We start from the raw sequence: 26,368 nt of genomic DNA, 5'->3' as shown, positions 1-26,368 counted from the left end.
AGAAAATCTCATCGTAGTCAACATCCTGAACTTGTCAAAAACCCTTTTCGACAAGTCGAGCTTTGTAGATAGTAACACTACTATCAGCGTCCGTCTTCCTCTTGAAGATCCATTTATTCTCAATGGCTTGCCGATCATTGGGCAAGTTGACCAAAGTCCACACTTTGTTCTCACACATGGATTCTATCTCAGATTTCATGGCCTCAAGCCATCTATCAGAATCTGGGCTCATCATCACTTCCTCATAGTTCGTAGGTTCATCATGGTCTAGTAACATGACTTCCAGAACAGAAATACCGTACCACTCTGGTGCGGATCGTACTCTGGTTGACCCACGAGGTTCCATAGTAACTTGATCTGAAGTTTCATGATCATCATCATTAACTTCCTCACTAATTGGTGTAGGCATCACTCGAATTGATTTCAGTGATGAGCTACTTTCCAATTTGAGAGAAGGTACAATTACCTCATAAAGTTCTACTTTCCTCCCACTCAGTTCTTTCGAGAAAAACTCCTTCTCTAGAAAGGATCCACTCTTAACAACAAAGATCTTGCCTTCGAATCTGTGATAGAAGGTGTACCCAACAGTTTTTTTGGTTATGAAGACGCACTTCTCCAATTTGGGTTCGAGCTTATCAGGCTGAAGCTTTTTCACATAAGCATCACAACCCCAGACTTTAAGAAATGACAGCTTAGGTTTCTTGCCAAACCACAGTTCATACGGTGTCGTCTCAACGGATTTAGATGGTGCCCTATTTAAAGTGAATGCAGATGTCTCTAATGCATAACCCCAAAATGATAGTGGTAAATTGGAAGAGACATCATAGATCGCATCATATCTAATAAAGTACGGTTACGACGTCCGGACACACCATTATGCTGTGGTGTTCCAGGTGACGTGAGTTGTGAAACTATTCCACATTGTTTTAAATAAAGGTCAAACTCGTAACTTAAATATTCGCCTCCGTGATCAGATCGTAGAAACTTTATTTTCTTGTTACGATGATTCTCGACTTCACTCTGAAATTCTTTGAACTTTTCAAATGTTTCAGACTTGTGTTTCATTAAGTAGATATACACATATCTTCTCAAATCATCTGTGAAGGTTTGAAAATAACGATACCCGCCGCGAGCCTCAACACTCATCGGACCGCATACATCGGTAGGTATTATTTCCAATAAGTCAGTGGCTTGCTTCATTGTTCCGGAGAATGGAGTAGCCATCTTTCCCATGAGGCATGGTTCGCAAGCATCAAATGATTCATAATCAAGTGATTCCAAAAGTCCATCCGCATGGAGTTTCTTCATGCGCTCTACACCAATATGACCTAAACGGACGTGCCAAAAATATGTTGCACTATCATTATCAACTTTGCATCTCTTGGCATCAATATTATGAATATGTGTATCACTACGATTGAGATTCAATAAACCATTTACATTGGGTGTATGACCATAGAAGGTTTTATTCATGTAAACAGAACAACAGTTATCTCTGATTTAAATGAATAACTGTATTGCAATAAACATGATCCAATCATATTCATGCTCAACGCAAACACCAAATAACCGTTATTTAGGTTTAACACTAATCCCAAAGGTAGAGGGAGTATGCGATGGTGATCTTACCAACCTCGGAATCTCTTCCAACACACATCATCACGTCGCCCTCAACTAGTCTCTGTTCATTTTGTAATTCCTTGTTTCGAGTTACTAATCTTAGCAACTGAACCGGTATCAAATACCCAGGGGCTACTATGAACACTTGTAAAGTACACATCAATAACATGTATATCAAATATACCTTTGTTCACTTTGCCATGCTTCTTTTTCGCCAAGTATTTGGGGCAGTTCTGCTTCCAGTGACCATTTCCTTTGTAGTAGAAGCACTCAGTTTCAGGCTTGGGTCTAGCTTTGGGCTTCTCCATGGGAGTGTCAACTTGCTTGTCATTCTTCTTGAAGTTCCCTTTCTTTTCCTTTGCCCCTTTTCTTAAAACTAGTGGTCTTGTCAACCATCAATACTAGATGTTTTTTCTTAATTTCTACGGTCGCCAATTTCAGCATCGCGAAGAGCTTGGGAATCATTTTCATCATCACTTGCATATTATAGTTCATCACGAAGTTCTAGTAACTTGGTGATAGTCACTATAGAACTCTGTCAATCACTATCTTATCTGGAATATTAACTCCCAGTTGATTCAAGTGATTGTAGTACCCAGACATTCTAAGCATATGCTCACTAGTTGAGCTATTCTCCTCCATCTTGTAGGCAAGGTACTTGTGAGAGGTCTCATACCTCTTAACACAGGCATGAGTCTGAAATAACATTTTCATCTCTTGGAACATCTCATATGCTCCATGGCTTTTAAAACTTTTTTGAAGTCCCGGTTCTAAGCCGTAAAGCATGGTGCACTAAACTATCAAGTAATCATCATACAGAGCTTGTCAAACATTCATAACGTCTGCATTTGCTCCTGCAATAGGTCTGTCACCTAGCGGTGCATTAAGAACATAATTCTTCTGTGCGACAACGAGGATAATCCTCAGATCACGGACCTAGTCCGCATCATTGCTACTATCATCTTTCAACTTAGTTTTCTCTAAGAACATATCAAAAATATAGGGGAGCTACAACGCGAGCTATTGATCTACAACATAGATATAAAAATACTACCAGGACTAAGTTCATGATAAATTAAGTTCAATTAATCAAATTACTTAAGAAAAAACTCCCACTTAAAAGGACATCCCTCGAATCATCTAAATGATCATGTAATCCATATCAACTAAACCATGTCCGATCATCACGTGAGATGGAGTAGTTTTCAATGGTGAACATCTCTACGTTGATCATATCTACTATATGATTCACGTTCGACATTTCGGTCTCCAGTGTTTCGAGGACATGTGTGTAAATGCTAGGCTCGTCCAGTTTAACCCGAGTTTTCCGCATGTGCAAAACTGTCTTGCACCCGTTGTATGTGAACTTAGAGCTTATCACACCCGATCATCAGGTGGTGTCTCAGCATGACGAACTGTCTCAACGGTGCAAACTCAGGGAGAACACTTATACCTTGAAATTTTAGTAAGGGATCATCTTATAATGCTACCGCCACACTAAGACAGATAAGATGCATAAAAGGTAAACATTCCATGCAATAAAAATATGTGACATGATATGGCCATCATCATATTGTGCCTTTGATCTCCATCTCCAATGCACCGTCTTGATCTCCATCGTCACCGGTTTGACACCTTGATCTCCATCGTAGCGTCGTGGTCGTTTTGCCAACTATTGCTTCTACAACTATCGCTAACACATGGCGTTTGCATCTCATATGGTGTTTGCATCTCATATGAGATGCAAACGCCATCTCCAATGCAATTACATGGCGTTTGCATCTCATACGATAAAGCGACAACCATAAGTCTCCTGCCAGTTGTCGATAACTTCTACAAAACATGATCATCTCATACAATAACGTATATCAGATCATGTCTTGGCCATATCACATCACAACATGACCTACAAAAACAAGTTAGACGTCCTCTACTTTGTTGTTGCATGTTTTACGTGGATGCTATGGGTTTCTAGTGAGAACCGTTCTTACCTACGCATCAAAACCACAACGGTGATTTATCAAGTTTTATGTTTTAACCTTCAACAAGGACCGGCCGCAGTCAAATTCGATTATACTAAAATTGGAGAAACAGACACCTGCCAGCCACCTTTATGCAAAACTAGTTGCATGTCTGTCGGTGGAACCAGTCTCATGAACGTGGTCATGCATATCAGAGTCATTCTAAGTCTGAATCCCAGGAAACACGAGTAGCCGAGATAAGATTCCGCGTGACTCACTATATTTTGTTCTAAAAGCTCGTGGCATCGTGCACAATTGGAAATCACAGCCCTGAATCGAGAACACCGCAAGTAAAACCACTAGCAGTCCTAAATTACCAGCCCAGGAAGCAAGTTACAAGGCCACAAAATTTTAATAACAGAAAATGTGCGTATAAGCTTCCTGGAGGCTGAGTCCCAAGACCAGGAGGCACACCAGCAGTCCAAAGCATGTTAATCCATGAACCGATGTTATTATAAAAGCTTGTAGCATCATGCATGATTGCCAAATGCCAATCACGGTGCAAACTATATACTCGCTTAGCCGATTCTGAACATTACTGTGCATATTCACACTAAACCACTAGCAGCCCTAAATCGCCAATCCGGGAAGTCCTGATGCACTATCATTTGAACCTAATTAGGTTCAAAACTCACTAAGCTTGTGGGTACAGTAAGTTAGTGTTCTAAGTATGCACTGAATAGTCCTGCTACACTAGTGGTTAACTGAACTGCAATAGTTCAGCAAAATGACTACTCTTTTCTGTCTTTGTGAATGAATTTGCTTGTTGCATTCTTGTTTGATTGTATTTGACTGTAACTCTAGCAATTCTCAAGGACAAGTTAGTGTCATGATCATGATCATGTCCGGTTATGGCTATTTGGTTTATGCAAAGGATTGCATCAAGATTTAATAATCCTCTTGTGCATCATCCCCTTTTTTGGACTGGTTTTTTTACTTTTACTGCTGTGTAATTGCACATTCCTGTTGGAGATGGCAAATGAACAGGACAGAGACAAGCAAATTGGAGAAGAGGAAGAGCAAGAACAAGAGTATATCTACAACTGAAATAAATTGGAGTAAGCAATATGTTTACTGTCAAAGATGTGTCCACTGTCAAATGTATCCACCATCAAAACTAAAATAAACTGAATGACAACATTATATGTAGGTTAGTGGTCCTAAATTGCAAAGTACAGCTACAAGTCCAAACATGGACATCTTCAGAACCTGAACATTTTTAGTTAGTGGCTCAAAACTGTTTGAAACATGATTCACCTCAAGACCTATTGTTTAATTTAATAAAATTACCATCTAAACAAATACTCCTATTAATTCAGAAGACGGTATTCGGAAGTTCATGAAAGTACAGTATGGAGGCTTCTTGACATTGTCAAGTAGTCAAATTCAGAGGCATATATCTATCTACAAATGCTTGAAGCACACACTCGTTCTGTAGCTTTAGCTTTGTACTCCCTCACTAACCTAACTTACTAACCACTAGTGCACACATGAACACCTATGACAGGGCCCAAAACCATCTAGCATGGTCACGTTACAGAACTGGCCACATCATTTGAACCAAATTTGACCTAACTTCGAGAGGGATTTGACCTAAACCTAGCAAAAGAAAGAAGAAGAGAGCATGACCGGGAGGGAAGAGAGGAGGAAGAGAGGAGAAGAGAGGCAGAGGGAGGAGGGCAATGAAGATTACCTGACCACGATGAGGTGGTGGCCAGAGCGGAGACGACGGAGGGCGAAGACGGCGAGCTTGGGGGAGACGGCGAGCTTGACGGAGGGCAGAGACGGCAAGCTTGGGGGAGACGGTGCTCGGGCCTCCTCTCCTGGTGGATACGGGCCTCCTCCTCCTAGTGCTCCGGCGACGACTCCGGCGGCGGGGGCGCGGGGGCGGCGGCGCACGTAGGGGCGGCGTCGCAGTGGGTCGGGGCAACGGGGCGCAGTTGGTTGGGGAGAGAGATGTGAGATTGGGGATTTTAGTGGGGGAGGGTTAGCAATGGCGCACCTCCTAGCGGTGCGCCATTAGTAACTTTTTTTGGATAGCAATGGCGCACTTCCTAGCGGTGCGCCATTAGTAACTTTTTTTTTGGATAGCAATGGCGCACTGCCTAGCGGTGCGCCATTAGTAACTTTTTTTTAGATTTTTAGTTGCATTCATTTTTGAATTGGTAAAACATTTATGAATATGAAAAAATATCATCAAATTTGAAAAAATATTCAGGAATTCAAAAAGTGCCCATGAAATTTAAGCAGGAAAAGGAACACTGAAAAATAAAATACAAGAATAAATAAAAATAAAAATTTGTATATCAATAGCGCACCCTCCCCTGGTGCGCCATTACTAACAGTTTTTTTTAGTTGCATCTAATAATTTTTTAGAAAATGACGATCAAATTTGAAAACATTTATGAATGTGGAAAATATCATCAAATTTGTTATTAAATGTGAAAAAATATCATCAAATTTTTTATTTGAAAATATCATCAAATTTGTTATTTGAAAATATCATCAAATATCATCAAATTTCTTTTTTGGATTTTTAATTGCATTCATTTGTGAATTGGTAAAATATTTATGAATATGAAAAAATATCATCAAATTTGAAAAAATATTCAGGAATTCAAAACGTGCCCATGAAATTTAAAAATATTCATCAGTTCAAAAAATATCATACAATAAAAATTGGTATACCAGAATAAACATAAATACCAGAATAAACATAAATAAATGCTCATGAGGACTAGAACAGAAGAAATATCATTTCAGTATGTCAAAATACAATCGAGAAATGAAGACTACAATTTAAGTACAATCGATCTTAGCTAGCTATCTTTTCACAATCTTCTCATGAGGACAGCAAACTTGTATCCGCCGCCACCGCCTCCTTGAGTGTCACTTAAATGATTACTTCGGTGGAATTATGCGGAATTAAGTCTACAACAACCCTGCAAAAATTTCGTCGAGTTCCGATGGAGGAATCTCCGGCAATCTCCGATATACCGGAGCCCTGTTGAATCTGGACGAGAATCCGGACGAGTTTAGAGCGTGGTGTCCAGCATCTAGCTCGGATGTCCTTTGGAGGATCCAACCGTTGATTTGCTGCGGAATTCTGATATCTACCACCTGCCAAAAATTCAGCTCGATCCGACCGTCCAAACTCTGGAAAACTTCCGATTGGTGCATCACTTTTTGGATCTGTTTTCTGCACGAGAACGAATCCGACCCGAATTCATTTTTCTTATGAACGAGATCTCGGACATCCTTTTTGAAGGAAGTTTTTATATGGGTTGTTGTGTTTCCTCAAATACATCCCTGTAGTATTAAAAGTATTCTTGCAATACGAACTTCACCGTCGCGCCGGTGTCAAACCAGCCCGACAACATCACTCCACGGCGGCCGACCTGCGTTAGACACGTCGTTGCTTTGTTGAGCCGAGCTCAATTTCTTCGGATCATCATCTCGGCCAGCCGAACAATAGTTCGGCATCGCGAAGGATAAATCATCACCAACATCGCCGCCCCACGGATTACACGGAGCGGATGCACCAGCATCATCGCACAGTCACTTCATCAAGCCAGCATTGATCACCTCACAAGCTACGACCTGCATCGGCATGGCCGAACTGTTGCTTCATCGAGCCGGTGTCCATCACGCTGAACTACTTCAACACCTCGGCTGACACATCTCCTCACCGACCTCCTCCGTCTCCTCACCTGGACTGGGGGCTTCGTCATCCCTTCATCAACTTACCCTGGAGACTCCGGCGTCACCGGCCAACCAGCTTCATCACATTAGCTGGACCACGGGCTTTGCCTCGGCGAGCCAGCCTTTGCCAACATCGTCATGCCTTCGCTTCATCACCCATCAGGCAATGGGTGTGCGGATCAAGTCCCAATTTTGGGAGTAACCTTTCTTCGAACCGCTACAACAAATAAACCAGGTCTATCAAATGGTGGCCGCATTAACAACGGTCGCATGGTGGTTCGGTCAGTTTCCGTACATAGTCCGGCGAACGCCGCATCCGGAACTCGAACCGACCTGTGAATTCAGGCCTTGCCATGCCTTTACCGCATCACGCCGCCGCCATGCATCGACATTGACTTCGGCGCCAGACCATATCTCTTTTATTACTCACTTTGCATAAATTATTTGTTATGCAACGATTTTTTTATTATTACTATTACTATTATCTCCGGTTTGCACTATTTTTTGTGCACAGGAAAATGACCCAGCCGGACTATATCCTTTGGCGTCACCTCAGCTGGACGGGAGGCTTCGTCAACACTTCATTACCCCATGTCGGGGACTTCGGCATCACCCTGGCGTCCTGCATTGACTATGCTATGTCACCAATTCGGAGTGCCGAGCTCTTTGCTCCGCCACCTCGGGACCGGCTCAGGGATGGAACCTTGTCCCGCGTCAAGCTCGGACCGCGTCATCAATACCGAACACAGCAACCAGCTAAGTTGTCTTCATGCTCAAAGTTTTAAATTTTTAACTTGTATTCGGCTTGGCCAAGCATTATACTTTTTTTGGAAAAAAGTTGCTTATAAAAATTTCCTTGTCCAAACTTTGTTTGTGACGCGCAAATTCAAATACCCCGTTTACTTGGGGGCTTCCTTCATGAAGCTTTTTCCTCTTGCATATGGTTATACTTGTACGGCTTCGTTCCTTGTTCGTGTATTACGCCACAATATGCACCATATTGACTTAAGCGATTTGCAAGCTGGGTTGCCTAGCTCCTGTGCTTACCCCTACGTTCCCGATTGTTCGGCTAGGGAGTAAAGGGAGCACCTCTGCGATTGTCACGATCGGGTCAACCGAGCCGGACGTCAGACTGGGTGAAGCTGAAAGCTAGCACTCTTATTGTTTTCAATCATGGTCGGCACACAACGGAACTCATGAGTACAAAAAATTTATTGCACAAATCTCATAATAACAATGAGCACCGAAGAAAGGTATCGGTGGGGGTACTATTTTCTTTGAAGATGCTTCTTACTCTTTGCAATAATATAGCATAAGTTCCCTGAGCGCACTTTGTCTGTTACAGCCTTATGGCCTGATTGCCTGGTTATTGGAAACACCGTCGATATTCTCGACAGATGGAGTACATAACACTTTTCGGTCCTTGACCGAAGAGGGAGAAGCCGACGGTCGGTTAAGACGCGTTTAAAGTTCGGTCGAACAAAGATATGATATAAGTACTTCGGTACATGCAATCATTCTTTTACCCAAGTCACTTGGGGCTCTTAAATTTATATGAGCCGTTTTATCATAAGTGTTTTTCTTCTTAGTCGTTGCAAAATTTTTATTATTATTTATCACTCCTTTTTTCGACACAAGTGTGCGGTCACTAGCCGGGGAGCCTAATTTCTCTCTCAAAGCCGCTAGAGTTTAGTTTGCTAAACTGGCCTAGTAAGAAGTACTCCGCCTTCGGGATAAAATGTTGAACCCGTAGGCTGACCCGCTTGAAGTTTTGAGATAGGATGTGTCATGTTAAAGCACGACAGAAGCACCTTTTTTCTAAAATCCAATTTTCGGATTGGCACCGAACACTTGATCTAGTTCGGACATTAACCATTTGAATAAGTTTTTTGGCTTTTCGAGCCCATGGCACTTTTAAACTATTTGTGCGTTTTCAGCACAAGTCTCGCAGTGCAACGCCGGACACCTTTAGAGATGCGGCAAAAACATTCTCGGATATTGCTATATATGCACCGGTTTCGACTTGTGTCTTCGGTCAATAGTTGGGTTGCCCGGCTCCTGCACTTGCCTCGTATGTTCCGCTTTGTTCGGCTAGGTGTGCAAAGGGAGAACCACTGCGATTGTGCTTCCAGCTCACATGGTTAAGCACCTCAGTGGAGAAAGCCGAAAACTGACTATCACAATAAGCGTAAACTGGTCGGCGATCCGATGACGACGTTAAAAACAATGGCCGAAGTGTTTACGGCTTGACCTCGACTGTCGCCGAACACTACCGGGGGCTATTAACTGGCCTCCCAAACTAAATCCTCGATATTTTGCTCCTACATTGGAGCTGAGGTTTCATGATCATGCTTAGCATGACAACCCAAAGAAAGGAACCGATAGCGGGACTATTTTCTTTGGAAGACATTTCTTCTGTTAAACAGTAATATAACATGTCTCTTCGCGTACCTTTGTTTATAAAACCATATGGCCAGATTGCCTTGTTTGTTGTAAATCTTTGCCCTCATAAAGGCTTTATAAAGTAGGACAAACACTCCTCGGCTATTGGCCGTGGAGGTGGAAGCCGATGGTCGGTCAACAAAGTTTTGTACAATGCAGATCCGAGCATTAATGACGCAAAGTACTTGGATACATAGAGTCATTACACATAATTTGTGATTTTACTAGGGATAACGATCCTTAATTCGGCCTCCCATGCCCGCATTAAGGCTCGGGGGCTACTGGGCTTAGGGCTTATTATTTACAAATATTAAAGGGGCACATCGATCCCCTGATCTGGTGTTGCCACCCGACCAGTGTCTCGGGGGCTACTGCATTGCCTGTTCTATGCAGAAAATTTTAAGTGCAATACAGTTTACGAGGAGATTTTGATCCTCAGGTTGGTCGGCCGCACCCAACCTGAGTCTCGAGGACTGAGCACGCCGCTTTTTGTGTCCCGAAGTATTCTGCCGAGCTAGGACTTGATCCTCAAACCGATTTTGCAAATCAACCTGAGTCTCAGCGGCTACGGGCATCAGCGGTAATATGTCATCCTTCATGTGCATCTCGGGTTTTAGACTGATACCCACCTTGAGGGCTACTGGCTATGTATCTCGGCAGAGAATAAATTGCACCAATCAAAAATATTGACAAAAATCGGCCCACATTCGGGGTGGTGCATCACCTCAGAAGCTGTCCGGCATAAAGCTCGGGCGCTAGTGGCTGGCTCCATAGAGGGCATTTCCGGCATTAAGCTTGGCTAAACTCCTTCAAACTTCTTTGAACCAAGGTGATTTACAACACCTCGGATACAGTCTGGCGTTGGAGCTGGAAGCAGTCCGCCATTGGTGTTCGGCTGCAAACGATACCTCGAATGCAGTCCGGTGTTGGAGCTCGGACGCAAGAGGACGTTGCCGTCCGGGAACAACTTCAAACCCGAGGCATGGCATAAAAATAACAAGGCATTGATAAAGACCGTAAACTTAAAGGGGCTCCTCGGATACCCGACGTGTAAACTCGTCGAATTCATTTCGGCGATCCTCAAGATAGAAGATGAGAAGATTTGTTGAACCAGTTTTCAAGACCGGCAACCGAAGATGAAGAACAGTTCAGAAGAATCGAGGAGCGTCCCTAACTTGAAGACCGGTTCAGGGGGCTACTGACGGTGTCCTGGACTAGGGGGTACTCAACGTGTCGTCTCCCGATCAGTTGGATTGGGCCGAGGACCCCCATGGCCGTATACTCATGGGCCAGTCCGGACAGTTGCCGCATACAAGGAAGATTCCACAAGACTTGGCGATCAAGACAAAGACTCCTCCCCCACCGGCGTATTCGGCTAGGACTCTTGTTATCCTAGGCCTCTGGTGCATTATATAAACCGAGGCCAGGCTAGTCGATAGATATACAACAACAATCATACCATAGGCTAGCTTCTAGGGTTTAGCCTCCTTGATCTCGTGGTAGATCTACTCTTGTAATACCCACATCATCAATATCAATCAAGCAGGACGTAGGGTTTTACCTCCATCAAGAGGGCCCGAACCTGGGTAAAACATCGTGTCCCTTGTCTCCTGTTACCATTGATCCGAAGACGCACTGCTTGGGACCCCCTACCCGAGATCCGCCGGTTTTGACACCGACAGTGACCCCATCCAGCAAGCCTACCGAGGTGCCTGTTGACGGGCAGACCAACGGGGTTCTCGATGCCTAGATAATTCGTGCAGTAGGAGATGCACTCTTCGGTCAGAAAGCCCCTGGCTATGCTTCCCTCTGGAGGTGACAGGTTGCGAACGTATCCTTTGATGACACCATTCATCCTTTCGAACGGCATCATGCTGTGCAGGAACATCAGCCCGAGTTGGATGATATCCTCCATGATATAAACCAGCAGATGCACCATAACGTCGAAGAATGCGGGCGGGAAGTACATCTCAAGCTCGCATAGTATCACCACGGTTCTTCCTGTAGCCTTCTGAGTTGCCTCACGCCAACCGAATTCCGAGAGATGACGTCGAAAAACTTGCATAGGCCAAATAGCGTTTCACGGACGTGCGCGTCCATGATCCCACGGATTGCAACTAGAAGTGTCTGCATCATCAGCACGTGACAGTCATGAGACTTCATCCCGCTGAACTTCTGCTTCGCTGAGTCTAGGTATCTGCTTATCTTCCCCGTGTAACTATAAGGAAGTTTTACTCCTACGAGGCAGGTGAAAAACTGCTCGATCTCCTCCTGACTTAGAGTGAAGCACGCGGGAGCGAAGTCATTTCCGATCTTCTTGGCCTTTTTGCCTTTGCGACGACTTTCTGTGTCCTTCGCCTCATCATCATCATCATCATCATCATCATCATCATCATCATCATTAGCGTGAATCTCCTCCCTGATGCCCATTGATTTCAAGTCTGCCCTTGCTTTCGGCCCATCTTTGGTCCTCTCTGGCATGTTGAGCAGGGTACCAAGCAGAATCTCGCACACGTTCTTCGTGATCTGCATGACATCGAGGCTGTGAGGCACACGGAGGATCTTCCAGTACGACAAGTCCCAGAAAACAGACCTCGTTTTCCATACCTTCAGCAGCGGCTCTCGCACCTTTTGCTTCTTTCCCGGCTCTGGCGCCTTTCCCGGCGGTGGGCACTCTTTCGAATTTTTCAACAGTTCATCTATTTCCTCGCCGCTCCTCGTATGCGGGCGTCTTCGGGGTTCGGTTTCACCATCGAACAAATCCTTGCGTTTTCTTCATGAGTCATTGTCGCGAAGCCACCTTCGATGTCCCATGAACATGGTTTTCGAAGACCCGGGATCTCTATCTAGCTGGCGATACGTTGTGTCATCCATGCACCTGACGCATCCAGAAAATCTGTGGACCACCTGCCCCGCGACATATCCGTAACCGAGATAGTCGTGCACCGTCATGAGCAGTGCAGCTCTCATAGGGAAATATTCTTTCTCTGCAGCGTCCCACGTATTGGCTGGCGTTTCCCACGGCGTGTCTAGCTCCTCTTTCAGCAGCCCCAGATACAGATTGGTGTCGTTCCCTTGTTGTTTCAGCCCTTCAATTAGCATACTCATGTAAATGTACTTCCTCTTCATGCACAAGCAGGGGGAAGGTTGTACGTCCACACAAACACAGGCCAGGTGCTATGTGTGCTTCTCTGGCTGCGAAACGGATTGACTCCATCGGTGCTCATGCCCAGCACGATGTTCCTTGGATCGTCCCCAAATTCTGGGTGTCCGAAGTTCAATGCTTGCCACTGGCTCGCATCCTTAGGGTGACTCAGCATCTTGTCTTTTTTATTTATCTCCGGATCATTTCCGTCATCTTCTCGCTTCATCTCCTCCTTATCCGCGTGCCAACGCATGAGCTTTGCTACCTTAGGGTCCGTGAAATACGCTGTAGACGAGGAGTCATCAAAAAGTACCACACCACTTTTCGAGGAGCTTTCTTCCTCTTCTTGTATTGAGTGACGCCGCACACCAGACATATGGTAGACTCCGTGTGCTCGTCCCGATAAATGATGCAATTGTTCATGCACACATGGTATTTCACGTGCGGTAAATCTAGAGGACACATGATTTTCATTGCCTCCTCGAAACTGGTCGGGCACTTGTTCCCCTTGGGAAGACGTTCGTGCCAGAATGACATGTTCTCGTCAAAGCATGCGTCGGTCATTTTGTGTTTTACCTTCATCTCAAGAGCCATGAGCGTTACTTTCAGGCGGGTATCCTCGGGCCTGCATCCTTCATACAATGGAGTAACCGCGTCTATCTCCAGTTGATCCAGCTTGGCTTTCTCTCGGGCGGCAGCTCTTGTGTTATCCGTCTGCTTGAGAAGCAGCTCTTGAATATGAGGGTCCTGCACCCAGCCCATCGATGGTCCATCGTCGTCTGCTCCGGCATCTTCATCTTCATGGTCATGCCCTTCGTATGCTCCGGCATCTTCCTCATCATCATGTCCGTCATCTTCTACATGATGACTGTGTACTGCATCTACTTCGTGATCATGTCCTGGAGATTTTTCGTCTTCTCGCCCGCCCTCGCCGCGGTTGTCTTGCTGCCCTTCCTCATTTCTTGCCCGTCCCCCATGGACGACTTCATAATCATCTTCATCAACTTGCCACCGATAGCCATCCATGAAACCACGCAAGAGCAGGTGGTCCTGCACCTGTACGGAATCCGGGTCCATAAGGCTCTTCAGCTTGCATCTTCGACACGGACATCTTATCTCCGTCTCTTTTTTTGAAGCATCTCGGCCTTCGCGGAGCTCAAAAACCTATTCACGATGCCTTCGGTCATCGTGCGGACCATGGTCGCCTGCGGGGTAGAGCAAAACGATATTTTAGAACAAAAAAAAATTGGCATGACTTTGCCTAAAAATAGGACCAAAAAGAATGCATAGTGCCAAATTCTCGCCGAAACGGAAATGATTCAACATTCCAGCAAAATATTGGCAACTATCGCATTTCAAATACCGGTACCTACAAACACAAACATATGCAACACCACAAACATACGTAGATCTAGGCCATAAAAAGTGCATGTGCACGTTGTTGGAGGGAGAAAAAGTAGATCTACAACATAAAGAAAGCTTTCCCCTTACTTACCTATCAAAAAAAGTAAATTTAACCACTTAATTTGGGTGAATCTATGGTGCAAATGAGGTGAGGAGGAGGAGGCACCCGAGACAAGCTTGGAGGAGGAGGTGGAGAGAATGAAGTGGGGAAAGTGAGTGTGGTAGGTGGCTGTCCAAAATATCTAGCTGCTCCCAGGTTACTAATGGCGCACCACCTAACAATGCGCCATTAGTAACCCTGATTACTAATGGCGCACCTGTTATGTGGTGCGCCATTACTAGTTTTGCAAAAAAAAAATTGTTATTAGTGGTGCACCGTGTTTGTGGTGTGCCATTAATAGTTTGAACTAGTAATGGCGCACGGTTGCCTGGTGCGCCATTACTACTTTTGAAAAAAAAAAGTAAAAATTTTTTGTTAGTAGTGGCGCACAGAGTGTGTAGTGCGCCATTACTAGTTAAAACTAGTAATGGCGTACTATACCCTAGTGCGTCATTACTAGTTTTGGAAAAATAAAAAAAAATTGTGCTACCACGTGCTCCCTTCTTGTACTTATTTTTTTATTCATCTATTTTCTAAGCTCAGGTCTATATATTATTATAGTTGTGCTACCACGTCCTCCCTTCGGTCCATTTTAGTCTACATAAGTTTTTGTATGAAGTCAAAGTATATATATCTCTAATTTGACCAAACTTACATAAAAAAGCATCAACATTCACAATAAGAAATCGATATCACTAGATTCATTATGGAATGCAGATTCATATTATATATGTATATTTGGTGTTGTAGATCTTGGTATATTTTAATTACTATAAATTTGGTTAAACTTTAGAAAATTTGACTTGACACAAATCTTATATGTGGAGTCAAAAGGACAGAAGGGAGTACTATTTAACAAGCTATTTATAGTAAAGATCTAAGTAGCGATTTTTATTGTAAAGATATAACTAGTGATTTTTAGTAAGTGCATATTACTAGTATATAGTATACTCCGTCCATTTCAAAATACTTGTCATGGGGTTTTAGTTTAAATTTGAAGTAAATTGAAATAAAACCACAATAAGTGGCTTCAAAATTGAAATAAAACCACGACAAGTATTTTGGAACGGAGGGAATACTATGTACTAGAGTAAATCAGCCGGCATAAAAGATAAATTAGTGTACTACTATATGCCGAAAAAGGGTTTCCCCCCGCTTTGTATACAAAGCAACCAACCGAACCATACATGGATAGGTGCTGGGGCGGAAACAGCACAGTCACGCCCAAAAGAAACGACAGAGAAAAGCAAAAGAAACAAATGCCGACAACGGTGGATAAACAAAAACAAAGAAGCCTCGCGATCGCAGCGCCCACCAAGATCTTCTACTAGACTCCAAGACTCCTAAGCGCCGGCACCTATCAACACCTCCAAGAAGGGGTCGCGGCGATGACGACGCTGCTGCCAAGGGTTTCCCCCGGTACACGACGAGGCGAGAGGAAGGGTAGCGCCGACACCCTCCCGGAAGGTCAGGTGGCACCCACAGGCGCCACCGCGCCGGTGTTGGTCATGCCGACAGGGGTTTCTCCCGATGCCAACCCGCACCTCGGGCGCCCCGAAGCCTGCCACCAAACCAACCACCATCGTGCGCCAACGCGGTCATGAGGCCCCCACGCCGTCTCACCACGGCACCGCGAAGTGAGGATAGCACGGCGAAGAATCAGAGCCGGAACTAGGGCATCAGCACCATCGACACGCGGGAGGGCCCCACCTCCACCGTTCGCGATGGTAGTCGTCCGGACGCAATAGCAGAAGCACACCAGACCCGTGGGCAGTTAGTGTACTACTATATAGTACATTATGATTATATATATGTTCTTTTTAATGGCTAATAGCATGTGGACTCAAAGTCCAACGGAATTCCCTCATTTATAAAAAGGTTTTTTCTATATTCTTTCTAAATTAGTTAATCAAATTGAAGCCATGGTGCCATGTCCGATCAAGGATGCACCGGAAAGGATAAGAAGTTTACATACCGTGTTGTTCTTGGATGCTCCTCTGCGCATCCTGGGGTGGTGCCGTCAATGGTGGATGCGTGGTGGAATTTGTGCGATAATTCTATACACAGGGAGTAATACGGGCCTTTACAGACTTTGTGTTGTTAACTAATCTTCTCCCCCCTGATTTTCAGGGGGGATGGGGCCCCTCACCTCAATTCCTCCAATCATATTATCCCAGCTGAGCCTCTCGGTGAACTAAGTAAAAATCTGCTCGTGCGTGTAGCATTGCTCGGAATTTGTGTCGTTTACCATGGAACTATAAGCATGGGTTCCCCTTGGTAGATTGGATATAGCTCGTGTTGAATAATTAGGCATTTTCCCGTTTAGTTTAATCCAGAAAAATAATGGATAAAAAATGAATAGCAATATATTGATGAAACTAGAAACTAGCAACAAATCGTTGAGACTAGTAATGCAATCAAAATCATCAGCAAAATGCATCATATCCATGTCAATTGCTATTAGCAATAAACCAAATGCTAGCCCTAACAGTGAGGATAAGATGGCATACGGTGCAGTAGCAGAAGGTGCAGATGTCCCGATCGCCATGTTGCTGAAGAGGTCGTTGACGTCGGGAAGAAGTCGTTGTTGGGAACTCGTCGTCGGTGATGTCGTTGTTCGCAGCCACGATGAACAAGACTCCAGCAGTCGCGTAAGGACACTCCCCAAAAACCTGATCGCCCCTCTCCCGTACCGGATCACAAGAGGCCGGGTTTCGGAGGCCTGCTGTCTCACTTCCCGATGCACGCCAGGAAGAGAGATGGGAAAGAGATAGGCGGCTCAATTCTTTGGAATGAGACGAAAGGTTGTTGTGCCTTTTTGGGAACAACAGAGGAGAGACCTCTTATATACGTGAGAAGAGTTGAAACTGGGCCTTCATTAGTGGAAGAGAAACCGGTGCAATAAACACCATTAAACAGACACACTAAAAATCATTAAGGAGAGAAGAAACGAGCGCACTAACACTCACACGAAGTGTTCGGTTTCTTCTCCCATTTATGCGTCAATTGTTTCAACTTTCTTCTCGCGTGATAAAGCAGCGCATACACGTGGCATTGGTCAATTTTCCACACAACCTTGTCATGCATGGATGGGCCACATGATCCTCTAGGATTTACATTGAATTATTGGCAGAAAATATGAATTATTATATGGGTTATGCCCAATAATTCCAACAATCCCCCACCAGATCCCAGAGGCACATAAAATTTGCCTACGGTTCCAAAACATTGTTTATATACCGGTGTTTCGGTGGAGACTGTTAAGTTGAACTTCCACCTAGAACTCCACGCTACACTTGTTCACAACTTAACAGTGGACTACGCTTTGAACTGCAAGTTTTGTGCAAACAAGTTTCACGTAAAAGCCTTGACCGATACTAGACCGCTGAAAACTTTCCCGCGGGTAGGAGCATATACGTCATATTCCGGGGCCTCTTCATGAGTTTATTAGAGAACACCCAACTCTCAGAGACCGCGGCGTTTAACAGTCTAACTCATATAGGTGTGTTCTTTCTAGATGTTCTGTAGGACAACATCTTTTCCTACCCAAGCCATTCAGAACACATTAAGATAAATATCAGCCTACCATACAGATTAGGAGAGAATTGCATCATAATGGAGTGGATTTTTGTCAAATAAATATTCTCATCTCAGTTATCCATTAGCTTGTCTCGCCAATTCTTATTCACGGGATCTCCGATCACAAAGAATGGGTTACCACCATGAACAACTTATGTAGTGGGTCTCAATCCCATCTCCTTCGATGCATTGTCTATCACATTTCGTGATAAACCCTCTGTCAAGGGATCTGCCAGATTCTTCGATGTGTTTATATAGTCCAACGCTATAACTCCGAAGTTTCTCATGAACCTGACAGATTTCAATCTCCTTCTCACGTGTCTTGATGACTTCTTATTATCCTTAGAACTGTTTACCTTGACGATCATTGTTTGATTGTCACAGTTAATTAGAATAGCTGGTATTGGTTTTTCAACCACCGGCAAGTCCATCAAAAGTTCTCGAAGCCATTCTGCTTCAACTGTTGTCGTGTCTAATGTTGTGAGTTCTGCTTCCATTGTTGACCTTGTTAAGATGGTCTGCTTGCAAGACTTCCAGAAAACAGCAGCACCACCAAGTATAAACACATAACCACTTGTCGCTTTAAGCTCATCAGCATCATATATCCAATTTGCATCACTATAACCTTCATCATCTTGATCATCTTCCACCAGGTTGAGTTAAATGACAGCTAGCTTGGGTCTTTCTGCTTAGAAGGAGAAGCTGATCAACTCACCACCAGTAAGACGGATGCGAGCGACGAAACGGGCCCATCCATCTCCTCCAATCTGTGACATATTGCGTTCTTTCTCGACCTCCATAGTGTACGGCCCCCCAGGAGTCTCAAATGTCATAGTGTCTCCTGTCAGCTTGTTGAATTTCAACCTCACATTGCATGGGACGATCTGTGTAAAATAAGCAAAATGACACAATGCAGTAAAGCCAACACTAAAAACAAAATAGTTATTACATTTCATCTAATTTCTTACCGCCGCATGACGAAAACTAGGCTGGAAGTAGATGCCGAACAGCTTGCCAGTTGCAAGGCTGCTGACGCGTCTTGACTTGCACAGTCGACATAGTGGTGGTGGTGGTGGCGCCATTTTTCCTAAAGCAATATGAGCAAAGGAATAACGATCAACTAAATCAAAATGTTTTAAGTCAACTAAATCAACTAGCCTACTAAATCAACTAAATCAAAATGTTCTAAATCAACTAAATCAACTAGCCTACTAAATCAACTAAATCAAAATGTTCTAAATCAACTAATTAAATGAACTACCCTACTAAATCAACTAAACCAAAATGTTCTAAGTCAACTAAATCAACTAAATGAACTAGCCTATTAAATCAACTAAACCAAAATGTTCTAAGTCAACTCGTCGTCGGTGATGTCGTTGTTCGCAGCCACGATGAACAAGACTCCAGCAGTCGCGTAAGGACACTCCCCAAAAACCTGATCGCCCCTCTCCCGTACCGGATCACAAGAGGCCGGGTTTCGGAGGCCTGCTGTCTCACTTCCCGATGCACGCCAGGAAGAGAGATGGGAAAGAGATAGGCGGCTCAATTCTTTGGAATGAGACGAAAGGTTGTTGTGCCTTTTTGGGAACAACAGAGGAGAGACCTCTTATATACGTGAGAAGAGTTGAAACTGGGCCTTCATTAGTGGAAGAGAAACCGGTGCAATAAACACCATTAAACAGACACACTAAAAATCATTAAGGAGAGAAGAAACGAGCGCACTAACACTCACACGAAGTGTTCGGTTTCTTCTCCCATTTATGCGTCAATTGTTTCAACTTTCTTCTCGCGTGATAAAGCAGCGCATACACGTGGCATTGGTCAATTTTCCACACAACCTTGTCATGCATGGATGGGCCACATGATCCTCTAGGATTTACATTGAATTATTGGCAGAAAATATGAATTATTATATGGGTTATGCCCAATAATTCCAACAATCCCCCACCAGATCCCAGAGGCACATAAAATTTGCCTACGGTTCCAAAACATTGTTTATATACCGGTGTTTCGGTGGAGACTGTTAAGTTGAACTTCCACCTAGAACTCCACGCTACACTTGTTCACAACTTAACAGTGGACTACGCTTTGAACTGCAAGTTTTGTGCAAACAAGTTTCACGTAAAAGCCTTGACCGATACTAGACCGCTGAAAACTTTCCCGCGGGTAGGAGCATATACGTCATATTCCGGGGCCTCTTCATGAGTTTATTAGAGAACACCCAACTCTCAGAGACCGCGGCGTTTAACAGTCTAACTCATATAGGTGTGTTCTTTCTAGATGTTCTGTAGGACAACATCTTTTCCTACCCAAGCCATTCAGAACACATTAAGATAAATATCAGCCTACCATACAGATTAGGAGAGAATTGCATCATAATGGAGTGGATTTTTGTCAAATAAATATTCTCATCTCAGTTATCCATTAGCTTGTCTCGCCAATTCTTATTCACGGGATCTCCGATCACAAAGAATGGGTTACCACCATGAACAACTTATGTAGTGGGTCTCAATCCCATCTCCTTCGATGCATTGTCTATCACATTTCGTGATAAACCCTCTGTCAAGGGATCTGCCAGATTCTTCGATGTGTTTATATAGTCCAACGCTATAACTCCGAAGTTTCTCATGAACCTGACAGATTTCAATCTCCTTCTCACGTGTCTTGATGACTTCTTATTATCCTTAGAACTGTTTACCTTGACGATCATTGTTTGATTGTCACAGTTAATTAGAATAGCTGGTATTGGTTTTTCAACCACCGGCAAGTCCATCAAAAGTTCTCGAAGCCATTCTGCTTCAACTGTTGTCGTGTCTAATGTTGTGAGTTCTGCTTCCATTGTTGACCTTGTTAAGATGGTCTGCTTGCAAGACTTCCAGAAAACAGCAGCACCACCAAGTATAAACACATAACCACTTGTCGCTTTAAGCTCATCAGCATCATATATCCAATTTGCATCACTATAACCTTCATCATCTTGATCATCTTCCACCAGGTTGAGTTAAATGACAGCTAGCTTGGGTCTTTCTGCTTAGAAGGAGAAGCTGATCAACTCACCACCAGTAAGACGGATGCGAGCGACGAAACGGGCCCATCCATCTCCTCCAATCTGTGACATATTGCGTTCTTTCTCGACCTCCATAGTGTACGGCCCCCCAGGAGTCTCAAATGTCATAGTGTCTCCTGTCAGCTTGTTGAATTTCAACCTCACATTGCATGGGACGATCTGTGTAAAATAAGCAAAATGACACAATGCAGTAAAGCCAACACTAAAAACAAAATAGTTATTACATTTCATCTAATTTCTTACCGCCGCATGACGAAAACTAGGCTGGAAGTAGATGCCGAACAGCTTGCCAGTTGCAAGGCTGCTGACGCGTCTTGACTTGCACAGTCGACATAGTGGTGGTGGTGGTGGCGCCATTTTTCCTAAAGCAATATGAGCAAAGGAATAACGATCAACTAAATCAAAATGTTTTAAGTCAACTAAATCAACTAGCCTACTAAATCAACTAAATCAAAATGTTCTAAATCAACTAAATCAACTAGCCTACTAAATCAACTAAATCAAAATGTTCTAAATCAACTAATTAAATGAACTACCCTACTAAATCAACTAAACCAAAATGTTCTAAGTCAACTAAATCAACTAAATGAACTAGCCTATTAAATCAACTAAATCAAAATGTTCTAAGTCAACTAAATTAACTAAATGAACTAGCCTATTAAACCAACTAAATCAAAATGTTCTAAGTCAACTAAATCAACTAGCCTACTAAATCAACTAAATCATATCAACTAAATCAAAATGTTGCATATGAACTAGCCTAGCTACTAAATCAAAATGTAGCGGGCAGGAGGGAGAAGGAGGGGTGACTCGAGGAGGGAGAAGAGAGTAGGATGGAGGAGGAAGGCGGAGCGAGGAGGGGCTGGCCGGCGCGGCCAGTGGAGGGAGGACGGAGTAGGAAGGCGGAGCGAGGAGGGGCCGGCCAGTGGCGAGTGGAGAGGGAGGACGGAGGAGGAGGCCGGTACCGAGTCCAGCAAGGAGGAGGAGGTGACGGCGGCGCAGACGGAGGAGGGGCGACGGGGGTGGACCGGCGCGGGGGAGAGGGGATCCAGTGAGCTAGTGTGTGACTGTGTGAGTGGATCGGATAGAGGAGATGGTGGCTAAATTTTTGTAGTAAATTTAGCAGTAGCGCTTATTGCAGAAATGCGCTGCTACTATGCTACGTAGCAGTAGCGCCCGTCGTTATAACGCGTTGCTTCTATAACTAGCCTCGTGGCGGCCTCGTGGGAATTATAGCAGTAGCGCGTCTTTGAGCGAGCGCGCTACTGCTATATTGGTTTCAGCAGCGAGTTACTCCAGAGCACGCTACTGCTAATTAGCAGCAGCGTCTTATTTTAAAGTGCGCTGCTGATAAGATTCTGTGTGTAGGCTTTTCCCTAGTAGTGGGATACTCTTGAATTGTAAGATTTGAGCATTCCTTTCATTCCGAAGTGTCCAAAGGGTGAGCATGGAGGTAGCCATGGCCTTCCTATTCGGGATACTAGATTTGGAGAGCCTGATCCACCACTATTTGATTGAGTGCGCCAAGTGCCGAGTGAAGTTGTTCATCCAATCCACCACTCATTGATTGAGCGTGCCAAGTGCCAAATGGAGGTGTTTGTGCTTTCGAGTTTGAGCCATTCTTTGTACATTACCAAAAGCCTAATAGAGTACCGGTCTGTGTTCCCGGTTATTCTTCCAAGCTACTATAAATCTCTAAGAGTCAGTTCCCGCCAATCTTCCTATTCTGATCTTGCTGTAAAATATAGAAGTTCGCCGGAGTGAATGTATAGGCAGCGGCCAACTAAATCTCATTACAATCAACAACTGCCACTGGTATAGATTGTGAGGCCGTTCAGTCGTCTCGCACCTTATTCTCAATGATGCGAACGATACAATTCTCATAGTGCACAACCATGTCAATAATAGTCATACCAAAGTCGAGAGGAAGGTGAGGGTGCGACTTCTGACTTTTGCTCCTCTGGTTGCTCCGTATACCAAGAAAAAAAACACTATACAGATAGGAGGTGGACAATAGCCTCTTTTGCTCGTACATCTTGCTCAGCCATTCTTGTGTTTTCTCTGTCTAACATATTCTGACAAACGCACTCGTTCTCTCCTAAAGAAACTGTAGGTGTAGTGGTGTCGTACAGAAGTGACCTGAACTCTTTAAAGTACTTATGATGAAGATGTCTTTGCATAATTTTTTCAGTATGCCATGCGAATAGCATGGTTGGGAACTTATGTGGCAGGTCGTGCCTCGGGAATTTAACTTCTTTGTACCTTCATATTGTTCCCTTACCAACAACTGAGGAAGTTGGTGCGGTGAAGATGCCGATCTTTGCCGACGGTGGTTATTGCTCATCTTCCGGTTCAACAAGAACATCAGTACACACCGACGTCGTTTCTTCCTCAGGTTACTCTCTGTCCTGCCGATCCTCAAAATCCTTGTTTTTAAAGTTAGAGGAGGACCTGATGAAGGACGAGCGAATGATGTGATATGAATAAAGATGTGAACGAGGGGACTAATTTAGGTGGTGAAACACACAAGCAATATATAAGAGCTTATAGAGAACACACACTACAAAATCTGTCCATGATCAACCCAGTAGATTTACAATATATTTAATGATATTCGTGCACTTTAAGACTGGTGAAGCATTTCTGATTATGTACCAAAAAATTGATGCACTTCTGATTATGCAATAATCAATGATTCTTTCGATGAAATCAATTTTGTGATTTGTATGATCACTTGCCTTACCAAAAGGCATCGGAATTTCTCACATGCTTCTACAACTCAACTTGTTATTTGTTTTCGTAATATTAAAGAGGGGTATTTATCCTGATTTGGTTAGTTTTTTCTTTCTGGATATTTACTGATATTCACATAATATAAGAGGTTTATCATTTAATTAATCTTTTCTATTTTTTCATTATGTTACTTCCCCTTTCTCTTTTGTTATGTTATTTCCATTTCCATTTCACCATCGAAGTTCTTAATATTGCACCCATTTTTGTTTTATTTCATTAGGTTATTTTCCTTTTCCTTATTATGTTGTATTTATCCTTCACATGCGGAGTTCTTAATATTACATGTGGGAAAGAAACAATAAATACACGCAAACATATACATAATAAGACAACAAGCGGGGCTAGAGGTGTTCTAACGCGGTGCTAGGCGATACTGGTGAAGGGGAAGCATCCGGGAAAGTTCTCCCGGTTCCGGACCTGTGTCAGACAGATGACCGGAGGAGGAATGTTCCATGTTCAGATAGTTAGAGGCATGTGACAGGTAAACTAACCGCGTATTCGGATTCGTCTCATCGTTCTGAGCAACTTTCATGTATAATTTTTTTCATCCGAGCTACGGTTTATTTTCTACAAATTTTCAAAGATTAAAACATTTCCTAGAATTATCTAAAATAATAGAAATGTAATTATGACGTCAGCATGACTAGAGGATGAAGTCAGCAGCCAGCTGGTTGGCTGACCAGGTCAAACCTGACCTGTGGGTCCACCGGGACCCATTGGTCAGTGAGAGTGGCTATTATAGTGAATTAACTAATCTAACTAAACTAATTAGGGGTGTGGGCCCAATATGTCAGTGAGACAGTAGACTAACCTAATTACTAAAATAAACTTTTAATTTCAAAAAAGATTAATTACGCGCAGGACCCACACGTCAGTGGCCCACGGGTGCCCAGTCAGCAGTTGACTGGGTCAACCCAACCATCTGGGCCCCGTGGGGCCCGCGGTCAGTGGCTGTGAGGTGGGGCCCGAAGGGCCATGTCGGCGGGCGGCACCGGAGATGCGTCGACGACCATTTTGACGGCAAAGCATCGCCGGACTTCGCCGGAAAAATGCTACGGGGAACGGGGAGAGGTGCTGCTAGGCGCGTTCGATCGGGCGTCCGACGCTCCATCGATCTACGGCGGTCCCGTGGGCTAACTCGGCTGGAGTGGAGCGCTACATCGACGACGGCGGGCGGCGCGTTCGGCCGGAGTTCGAGATCAGCGCTACAGAGCGTGTGCGAGCGAAGTAAAGGGCTAGGCGAGGTCTATGGCGCTCCAGGAGCTCGTCGGAGCTACTGGCTCGAGCGGAGGAGCTCGGAGGCGAGCCCTGTGACGGCAATGGCGGACGGCAGAGCTCAGCTTGCGGGCGAGCTAGCTACAGCGAAAAGGACGGCGGGAGGAGAGGAATGGAGGAAGGGAGGAGCTCACCGGGGAGGCACACGGTGGCCCGGCGAAAGATTTAGGAGCAGCAGAGGTGCTTGAGGTCGCCGGTACGCGTCGGAGTAGAGACGGAAGGTGGCGGCGGCGTTCAGCAGCTGTAGAGGTCCCCGGCTCCACCTGAAGGCTCCAGGCGAACGGGCGGATGATGGTGGCTCTCCTGGACAACACGAGCGGTCGGAGCGGCGCCGGTGGCCGTGGTGGCGATGGAGGACGGCGGCGATTCTGCTTGGTGCGGCGGATTTGGAGGAGGGAGGCGAGCGCGTGGGCGAGAGAGAGCGAGGGGGAAAGTGGAGAGGGGCAAGTGGGTGAGGGGAGGCGACGGGAGCCCGAGGCGTCGCCCTTATCCCTTCCAAGCGTCGGCGCCGGCGAGGTGATCGGGGGCGACCCCTCCCCTATAGCGACGCGGTCGGAGGAACAGGGGTGGTGGGCGCTGGGCAGGTGGGCCGGCCGGGCGGTCCAGCTGGGCCGTTAGCCGAGAGGGGTTCTTTCCCCTTTCTTTTATTGTTTGCTTTCTCTTTTTCCTTTATTTATTTTCTATTTATTATTTTTCTTTATTTTAGCAGTTAAACATTTTATAAAAAATGTTGGCTCCCCACCAATATTCTTCAAAGATTAAAAGCAACAACTTGAACATTTTAGGTTTTCATGTTTGACAAAAATTTAAATTTTGACTTTAAACTTTGTTTTGAATATGAATTGTGACTTGGACCAAACGAGGATTAGCAACAGTAATGCGATGTCATGGCACCATTAGCAGGTAATTACTATAGATTAATTATCGGGCGTCACATCTACAACTCAACTTGTTATTTGTTTCCGTAATATTAAAGAGGGGTATTTATCCTGATTTGGTTAGTTTTTTCTTTCTGGATATTTACTGATATTCACATACTAATATAAGAGGTTTATCTTTTAATTAATCTTTTATTTCATTATGTTACTTCCCCTTTCTCTGTTGTTATGTTATTTTCGATTTCCATTTCACCATCGAAGTTCTTAATATTACACCCATTTTTGTTTTATTTCATTAGGTTATTTTCCTTTTCCTTATTATGTTATATTTATCCTTCACAT

This window comes from Triticum dicoccoides, chromosome 3B, assembly GCF_002162155.2.
Source record: "Triticum dicoccoides isolate Atlit2015 ecotype Zavitan chromosome 3B, WEW_v2.0, whole genome shotgun sequence".
NCBI classification, from domain to species: domain Eukaryota; kingdom Viridiplantae; phylum Streptophyta; class Magnoliopsida; order Poales; family Poaceae; genus Triticum; species Triticum dicoccoides.
This window is presented reverse-complemented; position numbering follows the sequence as displayed.